Source organism: Atractosteus spatula, chromosome 2 (genome assembly GCF_055471065.1).
Source record: "Atractosteus spatula isolate fAtrSpa1 chromosome 2, fAtrSpa1.hap1, whole genome shotgun sequence".
NCBI lineage: Eukaryota > Metazoa > Chordata > Actinopteri > Semionotiformes > Lepisosteidae > Atractosteus > Atractosteus spatula.
Window position 1 is genome coordinate 76,984,589 of NC_142707.1, and position 12,005 is coordinate 76,996,593.

Here is a 12,005-nt window from a genome sequence, read left to right on the forward strand (position 1 = left end):
CTCATTTTCTTTGCGTGGCACACAAATTGAATGTAAATACTCAGGTAATGGATCCTGCAGCTTTACTCTAAGGTCAAATACAGCCAACTTCATTTTCTACTCACATCACCTCAGTGTTTTTTCAGCTTTAAAGCTATAAGAGAACAGCAAAAGGTGAAGTAAAGTATCTGATAGAGGAAAACAGTAAACTTTAAAATGACAAAAGTGATATGGGTGAAGTATTAAAGAATATTCCTCAGGCTAAACAAAAACAAAAGTTCTATATTAAAGAAATTAGCAAGGAAGAGGCAGAAGTGTTGCAGGTATTAGAATTTAAGGTACAAAAAATAGTCTGACCTAATGGTATTCTGTTAAATTTGCTTAAGTAAAAAGGTATAATTCATAGGCTGTTAACAAAACACATAGTCATTTAGGATTGGAGTAAAACCTATTGACTGGTAAAATGCTGATGTTAAAAAATGTGCCCATGTATTAAAAAAAAGGTAATCAGACTGAAGTAAGTGTAGACCAAGACATTTTACTTCAATTACAAGTAAGGTTATGGAAACAAGTACTACTCATGCCATTGCAGTACTTAAATGACTAATTGAGATAATTAAATTATGACAACTTGCACTCTTAAGTGTGTAGATGTATGTAGCAGTGTATATGGCTACTGGCACTTATTCACGCATAACAGTTCATCACACACTTTACTCAGTAGTGAGTGATGTGGCAACAAATTCAAACAATCATCAAGAGCATGGAAAGTGTCAGAAGGATAGATTTGCTTTGTTTGTAGGACCAAAAAAATACTGAAACCAGTAATTGAGGGCAGTAACACAATTAAGCTCCAGCAGCCTACAGTATATAAAAACTTTAGCGAAACAAGAAAAGGCAGTGGCACAAAGAAAACAATTTCTACTTACAGTTCGGTGAAAGAAAGCCTCCAGTGTTATATCTTCCTGTCCAATTAGTTTACCTGATCTTTTTTTCCTGAACTGACTTTGCAGTGTGAAAATCTGTCCATATGAAGAAATACTTAGTTTACTGTTTCTGCAGAATTGGTAACAAGTATTGCTTAGCTTTTTCTGTTAAGTTGGGAAATACTTTTTCAGACGTATTCGCATGCTGTTTTCTTTTGCATAGTGCTTGTACTTATCCGCTTTGGAATTGAGTTTCATTATCAAAGGAATAAATTCATCATCTGGAGTAGAATCTCACAGAAGGGCATCCACAACCAAACTGCACACTTGTTTTAGGTTGAATTACCTGAGTGCCTTGAGATTTTGTGAGCTGGTTGAATTAAATGTGTGCATTTATGATTTGGAATACAAACTGCCAGACATTTTGATCGGTTGTTTAATTTGTTGAGAAATGCACATATCTTAGACTGGTCAGCGTTTTTCCAGGGAAATATTAACACACACCAATGCCTCTGTGAAATCATGCATTACAGCATGCCACCATTTCCAAACTTTCTTTAACATAACTTTTTTTTTTACAGACACCTCCCTTTCACCAATGTCAATATCATTTTTGTGATATTAAGTGTCACTTTGTTAACTTTTGAGTTGAGATGCAGTTATAAATTATTTTTTTATGCTTTTCTGTATCAGTTTATTGCACCAATAGCCACATCATGTTTACTTTTGGATTTTATCATTAATCACATTTCAATTGCTCGTTACCTATTTATTACTGGTATTAAAGTGCCTGAAGGTCACAACATGGTTAAGAAAAACACCAGGCCCTTATTGTAACTAGAGGATTATCAATATGCCGGTGGGATACAAGGACATTTAAAAAAATGCTTTGAATAAGCAAAAACAGTAATAGAAATCAACAGAGCACATTATTTAATATCTAATCAGAAGTGAGCGTTGAAAGAAGTATGTGCATCCATCCTTATTGGATAGAAAAGTACAGACAGCCAATGAAGGCTCAGATTGGGGTGATGTAATCTGTGGAGTGCCTCAGGGATCAGCATTGGGACCACTGCTCTTGTTAATTTATCTGAGATACAGATTTAAACATTGTTATACAAAGACAGGATTAGCCAAATACATGGGTTTCACATAACTGGAGGTGTTAAACCACAGGTTCTGGTGTCCTTCATGAGCCCATTGCAGCATGGCCCTCTTGATGCGTCTGTTAAGATTCCGCTTGTGTTCTCTTACCTCTCATTTTAGGTGCGGCAGTATATTAGTTATCCTAGGATGGGACCAAATTACACAGTCAAAACACCTCTCGTCGTCTGGGAAGAAAAATGCTTCTCGCACCATAATATATAGCAATGCCTGTATAATTTCACCAACAGTCACTCTAATCCTCTCCATCGGCTACCCAGGACTATCTGCTTCTGTGTTACACACCCACTGGCGTATACACTTTCTCCCTTTCAGACAGTTCCTCAGACTTCGTGGGTTATACAGTAATGACACGAACTTCCAAGTCCAGTGCACTCTTTTTTATCTCTACTGACCTCAGCCAAGCTAAAAACCCTCACAACATCATTTGCGTGGCGACCGAGAACCAGAAGCTTACTCTACTAGTGCTTCCCCCCTACCCTGACGCCCTTTCTCTTCCCAGGATCTTCAGAGAAAGCTACTCCATTTTACAGGATGACACCTCAACAGGATCTTTCTTCCTGTTGTTTTATATCACCACCCACCTCACCTGCACACCTTGCTCACGGTTCCCTAAACTTCCCACAGCCGCCGTCCATACTAGACACCTCCTGCTACACAAGAAGCTGCTGCATCAGCTGCTTGGGCTATTTCTAAATCACCCTGAGAACATCATGCGTACCCAGTAATCTATTTATCACACCTCTTGCAGTGTTTCAGAAACCATTTACATATCAGAGACAGGAGGCTGATCGGCCAGCTGTTTCAGGGAGCATGTCAGACCAGTGAGCAACGAAGAGCTCACCAGACTGATAGTTCTGCATTTGATCTCTCGTGGCAATGATTTTCCTGACCTTTTTCGTCTACTTCCTTCTACAAGGATTTCAGGAATCTTCTCCAGAAAAACATCAGAAGCCAAATTGTATTGTTAAACTTGGAGCACACTTTCCCCCCTCTCACAGTTTTAGACGCATTTCTTTTTTTAAACTCTCCTTTCTTTTACAGATTTCCGGTTTTCACTACCCCAACTCTGAATTCATTTGGACACTTTCTCACCTGCCCTGTCCTTTGTCCTTCTGGGCGTTATACCCTCTGCGACTGTCCTCTCTCACATTTACACCTAATAAAAGTCTCAACACCTGAAATGTTATGTTTCCTCAACTTCTGAGTGTGGCATTAACCCTCAGTTGTACCTTTGCAGTAATATATATTTGCTGTGGCAGCTTCTATGCTAATCAACTACAGAGAACAAAGCATTACAGCTTTTAGTCCTAGATTATTAAAAGCCTTGTTTTTCTTCATTAGCAGTAGAAACCGTGCCTCTGAGTATGGTGGTATTCCTCACATGATAAGATACCTTGTTGGTTTTCTTCAAATATGAGTTTCTGATTGATTCCAAGAGCCCGTTGCCATTATCTCTGTTTTAGATGCTCTGTGGACTGAAAAAGCCCTCTGAGCCTGGTGGAGAGTAAGCATGGAAAAATGGTAGGAGTAATCATTTGAAAGCCATGTGATGCAAAGCATTTCTTTTCATTGTCTAATTTACATAAAACAGCCACAGTGCTGAATATACATGTTACATAAGTTCTTGCTTTATTCAGCAATAATATTTTATTACTGTTTATTCAGTACAGTAATTGTAACCTGCAACTTCTGAATTGGCTGTATTACATCTCCAAAGATGTACTTTGAGTTGTTTTTTCTGTGTTCTGAATTGCTGTAATATTTCTTCTTTCAGAGTATAACTGCTTCAAGATCATCACTTCTGAATTATGTCTTCTGCATTGTAGATAACAAAGCTTCTGCTTAATGGTGTACTAATTCATTTATCTCCATATCTTATACATAAACCTCTACATAAACCTATACATAAAAGCAAGGGGTTTGATTAGGTTATTGAGTCCATTTGTGTCAGATTATAATTTCACACTCATACTCACCTTTAAAATACAATTTAAACAAACATTATTGATTTGTGTAGTGTGGCATTAAAATGGAAGCATTTATTAAATGTTAGGTAGGATATAAGTCTGAAACTCTCTTGTAGCTTTAGCATTTGTACTGCTTTTTATGATACTACATTTCTCTAACTTTATGTAAACATATGTAGGTCTTAAGCCTTTTAAAAAATGTACGATTTAATGTTTCTACTGTTGCTCGCCTTTCAAGGGTTACAAATAGAGACAAGGTAGAATGTTGAATAGAAGGTGGTTGCTGTAATTTGTTGATGTGAGCACCAAATACAAAATTTACTATTACAGTTATAAGATGTAGAGAACCAGCAATTATTACTACATTTAACAATACTGTATTGTAGCGTTAATCACTGAAAACATACTGAGACAAGTTTTTGTTGTTAAATTATTAGGACAGCTTTTATTTTTTATATATAAGAGATTTAATTTCAGTGTAATAATGTGGTTATAAATCTGTGATTTTTTTTTGTCTTGCACCTATTTATGTATGTACTGGGAATTTTTTCTATGCACATCTGATTCTTTCAGCTGTAAGGTTGGCCTGCCAGTGTTTTTTTAGGAGTCATTATAAAAGTAACCAACATATTTACATTGTTCTCCAGGTTCATTCAGATTCTAGATGAAATAGGAACAAAAAACATGTTATAACACATTAAGTTATGGATTGTATTATGTGTCTTGATTAAAACAAATTCTTTAAGTGTTACACTGTAAATATAATAGCATTGAACAATACAAAGTAATATTTGTCATGACACACGAGGGTCACATTCATTCACATCTTTTAAGTACTCCTATAAATAACATCCAGAAAAAAAAATCTTACTATAACATTCTGCTTCGTGAAAGTACAGTGAAAGCCTCCAAAGCTATATTGTCCTCCGAAGGTCTCCCTTTTCCCCTGGGACTACAAGTATACACAGAGAAGACAGATAGCAGTTTGCATCATCAGCGCTCTGAAGACTGCAAGCAGATGGTCATTTACCTCCGCTAGGAGGGTTGAGGGATGGCTGTAAAAGAATCCACAACAAGCTGTGTTTTCCACTTTCCCCTTTGAGAAATTAAACTCTTCTGGAATAGTGGCACTAGTTTATTTTTCCACCACAGGCTGTAGGACAAGTAGTTTAGAAGGCAAGCATAAATCCAAAAGCAACAAATGAAAATCTCTCACACATACATGTTGCTTCAGGATACAAATTTTCAAAAAAATAATTTGACATTGTCAACAGGGCTCATGTTAAAAAAACTCTCATGCCCACTGTAAAATATGGCAGGAGGTCAGTTATGGTTTGGGGTTGTTTTTGCATCTAAGAGTCCTGGAACTGTTGTTAATTTAGAGAGAACCATGAAGTCCAACAAGACAAGCACCAAGACATTATGGCCAAGAAGTTCAAGCTTGATTGAAAACGGCTATTCCAGCATGAAAATGATCCAAAGCAAAAATCCAAATCGGCACATTTTACTGAACTTAAAATGTATATGAAAAATATGACTTTACTCTATGCTCTATTCAGATTGCAGATCACATTAGTCAATCTGCAAATCTTTGTTGTCTAATGTTTTCTGTTCCTATTTGGTCTGGGAATATGAAGGAATCTGCAGGGCACTGTGTTTACAGTATAATTTACAGCTTAATGTTGATACCCCATTCGTCCATAAACACGGAAAACTTGCCCTGCAGTATGTCCTGCCATGAAAAATAGAGCTTGAATACAGTGAGGCCATTACGTTAAGAGTCAGAGGGGCCCAGAGTTATTTTGTTTTTTAATTTAAGATGACAGAAATGACTTATTGCTGACAGGGTGGATTTTGCAGCACATGAAGGGCAAAGAGAAGCCTGTAGCCTTGTCCGTTGCAAGCTGCAGCTCGACCTTTGCCCTGGAGTGAAAGAGGAGTCTCAGGAAGAGACTGCCGTGGTGGGAGGGGTTACATGCTGTTCTCAATGTCTCACGGATTTCAGGGAAGGGTGCTTGTCCTTCAAACAAAGCTGTTTAAACCTGTTAAAAACTCAAGATGAATAAATCCGAATGAGTTTTAAAAAAACAGAAAATATGTAGCTCTTACTCTCACTAGGCAACGTTTGTCCATTATTAATACCAACCTTCTTGATGGCTCTACATATTTTAAATAAAATTCAGGAGGGAGGAGAATTCTGTCTGATGTGCTGAGCAAATGTTGCTTTCAGCAAGCCTGCAGGGTGATGTCCTCCAGCACCAGGGGGCAAGAGTCTGTTTGTTAGACTCCTCGTGCAGTTGACCATATGCTGCCTCTTGCACACGAAGGGTTTCAAACAAGAGGAGGCTGTTCATCCCATCAGGCCTGTTGAGCTGCTTGTAGCAGATTGTTCAGCTGTTTCTTGAAAGAAGCCAGGGGTTTGGCTTCTGCAGCATGGCTGGGCAGCTTGTTCCACGCCCCTCTGTGTAAAAAAGGTGCTTCTCGTTTCCAGACTCAGTTGCCCTCTCTCTGAGTTTCCCTGTCAGTTCTGGAGAGGCCCATCAGATTAACTTTGCCTGTTACTTTGAGGGCTGGAATCAGGTCCTCTCTTAGTCTTTCTGCTCAAGGCTGAGAAGATTCTGTTCTTGTGTCCTTCCGGTGCAGAGACCCAACATACACTTGTTTTCTCTTGTCGGGAGAGATTCTGAGCAGCAATATCTTTCTGTATTTCTGCATACAGTATTCTAAATGAGGTCTTAATGGTGCACTGCACAATTTTAACCTTCATATTTTTCAATGCTTTTTTACTATCCTTCCATTTAGATTGAATTTTTATTGCTTCCCTACAATGTGTAGAAAATGAAAATGATTTGTCAACATAAACACCCAAGTCCTGTTCATGCTGTAGATGGCTGCTGCAGTACATGCTCAGTGTGTCCCATCTCATATTTACACTTTCTTCTACCTGCTCTTGTCTAGATGAACTGCCTTCTGCCAGCTATTTGTCCCATCTTGAATTTGCCCAAGTCTGTTTTGAATTTCCTTGGGAGATTCTGCAGAATTTGCTAATCCTCCTGCGTTAGTGTCCTTGACAAATCTGACTTGTTTACTGATAGTACCAGAATTAAAAATGAGATTTAAAGAGATTTATTGGCTTGACTGATGATTCACAGAAGGATCTGTCTTTGAATTCACTTTAGGCAAATTCGATCTCCACCCTATATCTCCTTACCATCACCCCCTTTATAGTCGCTCAGTAAACATTAAGACATCATGCACTTGAAAGGTGATACACATAGGGACTGGAACAATAAACCACTGCAATGAAAACAGGCTTGAATTGTAACTAATTTTCGGTGCTCACAGTGTTGGGACTGCAGCAGCGCTGTGCTGTCACCAGTTTGTCACTCGGGGGTTGAGAGATGTAAAACGGACGCATTCAGGCCGGCAGCTCGCACGTGCGGCAGACCAAGGGGGCCGCGTGAGGGGGCCGTGTCCTCGGACGCCGCGTGAGGGGGCCGTGTCCTCGGACGCCGCGTGAGGGGGCTGCTGATAGAAGAGGGCATTGGTCAGAAGTCACTATGAAACATGTACAGCGCATCAATGTCCTTGCGAGCTGTGTAAATGAGCACTGTATTATATTGTAGTGTAATTAGTTTTGTAAATGTTGCATGAACACCGATACGATACTGTGCTAAATTATTTGAGTCTTCTCAAGGATTCTTATCCTATATATATATATCTCTCAATTAGGTAATTGTTTGCTACAGTATTACTCAATGGTCTATTAACATTAGGCCTACAGAGTGTTTGATTCAAAGGCGTAAATACTGTTGATGAGATACTCATTGTGTTCCAATTTATGCACAGATCAGCATGGGGACGATCTCTCAGTTTGCAGAGCCTGTGGGAATAAGCTCTGTTGAAAACTAACACTTCATGTTTTCATCTCGTCTTCATTCTGAGCATAGATAATTTGATATGGGAGGTTTTGCAACACGAGGCCTTGCTGTAATGTGTGGGAAGCAATCTCTTCCTTTTCAAAAAAGCACTTCAATGCAAAGCAAATTATTTCCAGTAATGTCCCAGTGACGTTTTAGCATTAGAGGGATCTGTTTCATATATTGAAAAAAGGCAGAGAAACTTTATACCAAGACATTGGAGCCAGAAAAAAAATATTTTCTTTTACAATCTCAGAAAATTTAGCCCCCCCTCCCCAAACTGAGAACTGAAATGAAGCAAACTAAATCAAGATCAGCTTCTGTATTGAAAACAGCTAATTAAGATCCACTAGTTCGCAGATTGCTGAGCTATATTATACATCTGTATTATAGAACTATGTCTAGATTGTCACTCAGTCACAAAAGTAATTGTTTTTGTTGACAAGTTGTCACGTGGTCACCCAAGTCTATAATTTAATTAAACAAAATGCCCTTTAATTTAAATTGTAAAAGACTTGCAGTATTTGTTATTCAATAATATCCATGTCTATATATGATTCCCTGACAAGACTGTATGTTTGCGTGTGAATCTTTCAGCTCTGTCAGTCATTAGTGCTGCGAGTTTTCTATATGTAGAACGTTTAACAAGTGTTAAATAAGTGAACTTATCCCTATAAGAGGGCAGTAGGTTCAGAGAAAATGGAGGCACTTGTCTGAACTACATCCACATGAATAAGGAAGGAATAAGGACAGACATTTGGTCAGTAGACAATTTTTCACTGGTTTGGTGTCAACTTCAAAATCCTCCTGCTCACCTGTAAGGTTTTGCACCTCAGTACCTGTATGATTGCTATCTGCACCTGAAGAAGGCTCCACAGCCGAAACATTGTCTCTTCTCTTCTCAGCAAGAATAAACCTTTACTTGTTCCTTTGCAGCCTGCGCACGCTGCCGCAGCTCCCTGCTTGACTATTGTCCTCCTCCCCTCCTTGCAATCTGTGTCTGTCTGATTCTAGTCTCCAAGCCAGCCTGCATACAGGAGGTGACAGTGATTCTCCTGCTGCTCCCCAGAGCTTGGGAAATCTCTCCCCAAGGATATCGGAGAGTCACTTTACCTGAGTGTATTCGAATCTGAACTCAACACTACCTTTTTTAGAAGGGCTTTTATTTAACTGGTCCTGTGTTTCCTACTGTGTTCCACACCCTGTCTACTGTCTCCTCTCCATTATATCCGGGGGCGGAGCGGTAGCTCTGTGGCTAAGGATCTGCGCCTGTGCCTGGAAGGTTGCCGGTTCAAATCCCGCAGCCGGCAGAGGAATCCTACTCCGTTGGGCCCCTGAGCAAGGCCCTAAACCCCAACTGCTCCAGGGGCGCCGTATAATGGCTGACCCTGCGCTCTGACCCCAAGCTTCTCTCTCCTTGTCTATGTGTCTGTGTCTCATGGAGAAAAGCTGGGGTATGCGAAAAGACGAATTCCTAATGCAAGAAATTGTATAGGGTTAATAAAGAAACATTAACATATCCCTGAGGATATCCGAGAGTCAGCATGCCTGAGCACTTTCAAATCCAGATTCGAAACCTTCCTTACCTAATCCATTTTATGTCTGCCTCTCGCGTCTTCTTCTGTATTCTAAACCCTTGTTCTTAATTGTTAAACTCGTTAACTCTTCTCCTTGCTGCATCAAGCACTTTGATAAATTATATTTAAACTTGCTGTGTAAAATTGTAATTATTATTATTATTGTTGTTAATATTATTATTATTATTTAAAAACCAGGGATCATAGGCTTCCAGCTGTATTGGTCTAATTTTGTCAGATAGAGGGCAGATCCACTGTGTGCAAACCAGACTTCACCGGAGAGAGCTGAAGCCGGTAAGCAGCCTAGCTGCCTGTTTCGTGATAGAGAGGGCTTGAAGAAGTCAGCTTGAGCTCAATGCTGAGCTGGGCTGTTCTGTTTATGTGCCTCTACTTGTTTGCAGAACCTGTTAAGCAAACCCTGCCCCCTGGTGTGTCACCTCCTGCCAGAGTAAACTCATACTTAACTGGGTAACAGTAACGTTCTGCTTCTGAAGAAGAGCCTTTCTCTCAGGGATAGTAGAGTAAGAGGAAAGGAACAGCATTCGAACCAAAGCTTGTGCAAAGTGTTCATCACAGAAATTATTTCTAGTCAAGGGATTTTTTGGAATCCTGCGGATCTTGATTATAAGAAGAAAGATGAAGCTGTCAAGACGCATATTATGAAATGTCTTGCTATACTACAACACCGCTGCTCACAGTAACCCAGCCTCGCCCACTCCCCTTGCACACCACAGTTCCTCCTTCTGGTTTTCTACCAGTAACGGCCTGGTTGTAATGTGTAGTTTGATGGACGCAGGATAGAATCCCACTGAAAATCAGTGACGGAACTGTGTTGCAAAAGGCAGCGTTTTCAATGATGTGTTTACTGACACCTTAGTAAGATGATCTTCGGACTCCTGAATACTGGTTAAGTGTGGTACATTCTGACTCTTTCAAGTTCTGTTTCGTTTGCCAGTGGTACAGCAAGGGTGCACAGGTGAGATGAAACTCTCCATGGGGGCCACCTATTTTAATGACTGCTGCTGAGTGCTGTGGGTCACCATTAATGGTGGTTTTCATGCAGCTTGTTGTTGTTTTAACATCTCATTGCACAAGACTTTTGCTTGGAGTATTTTAAGATGTGTGCTCTTTCTTTTGTTGCTGTAATAACAGCCTCTACCGTAATCCCTTAACTTTTCAAAATGACAGTGTTTGTCCCCACGCAGTATGGCCCCTCCAGACGCTCTGCTTCTGTCGTGGATCAGTGCGTACTGCCCTGCTGCTACACCTTAACCCAGTGGGGATAAGTTAGGGAAACATGTCATCAGTCTGAGAGTGCTGATCGGGCAGGAGCTCTGCACAGGGGAGCCGATGACCTGTGCAGGACTTAGGCTTAGATGCAACACGTGACCACTTGCGACCTTCGAACTACCCTGTCAGAAACTGGTTCCCAGATAATGTTTGCTGTGACATCAGTTTCTTGTACATTTTGCGTTTCTAAATGTCTTCGTACATTTGGTTGCTATAAATTTTACTCCTTTTGTTTTGGTGTATTGTGAACATTAAAATCAACTGCAGAGCCAACAATTACCGTAAAATCATAAGTATAAGTACAAATGATTCCCTGGTTCCCAGGATTAAATTGGTTTCAATGCAGGTTTATTTCTAGCTCTCTGGGAATAAGTGTTTGCTTACCAAGTAAAAAGAAATGCAAACTGTTATACATCTCATTCACATATCATTACTACCTGTTCTTACAGCATAATAAATGTAGAGATGCAAATTTACATATAAACATTTGGTAATGTATAAAAGAGTACATTAATTTGTGGCTTTTGCTTCTTCCTTGAGGGTATAATTAGTTATAGAAGACCCTATCGATTAAAGTTGGTGGCCTTTTTTATCTGCTTTATGCTCAGGTTGTTTGGCAAAGTTGTGAAGAATGAGATAAACTGGTATGTTTAAAAAATTAAACCGTGATGGTTTTCTTCAGTACACAAAGAAAATTAAATTGTCAGTGCTCCTTTATTGTGTTCTTAAAAAAAGAGTTTAGTGTTTAACAACTTTTATTCAAATGAAATTTAAAACAAATTCCATATGAATAAGATTTACTGTGCTCGTCTGGTGGCAGGGGAACATTTTCATTTAGTCATTTTGTAATGTATTCAGAATCTGCTTGGGCAAAACCCTAGTCTTGGGAGTCTTGTGAAGTCTCTTCATTGGCGTATAAAGGAAACCATGACATATAGCTCTACCATTCCACGGCAGGTTTCTGATCGAAATGTCGGTAGTTTCCGGGAATTTCCTTGACTGGAAATGTCCTTTAATACTGGTAAAAATATGCGTCAGTGCTGGAAAATAATTTTACATAACCAACAGTTTTTGAAATAACGCTAATTTCTAAGTATATTATTACTTTTAGTTAATATAGCTATATGTTTATATATTCAAAACTGAACCTAAACATCAACAGTGTAAAGTACTCTTTCA

The 12,005-nt window shown here is 39.3% G+C and overlaps 1 protein-coding gene across 1 annotated transcript in view; it reads left to right on the forward strand.

Moving 5' to 3' along the window:
- man1a1 (mannosidase, alpha, class 1A, member 1) overlaps positions 1-12,005 on the forward strand; it is a 191,910-nt gene that overhangs the window by 82,367 nt on the left and 97,538 nt on the right. The gene's annotated exons all lie outside the window — the stretch shown is intronic.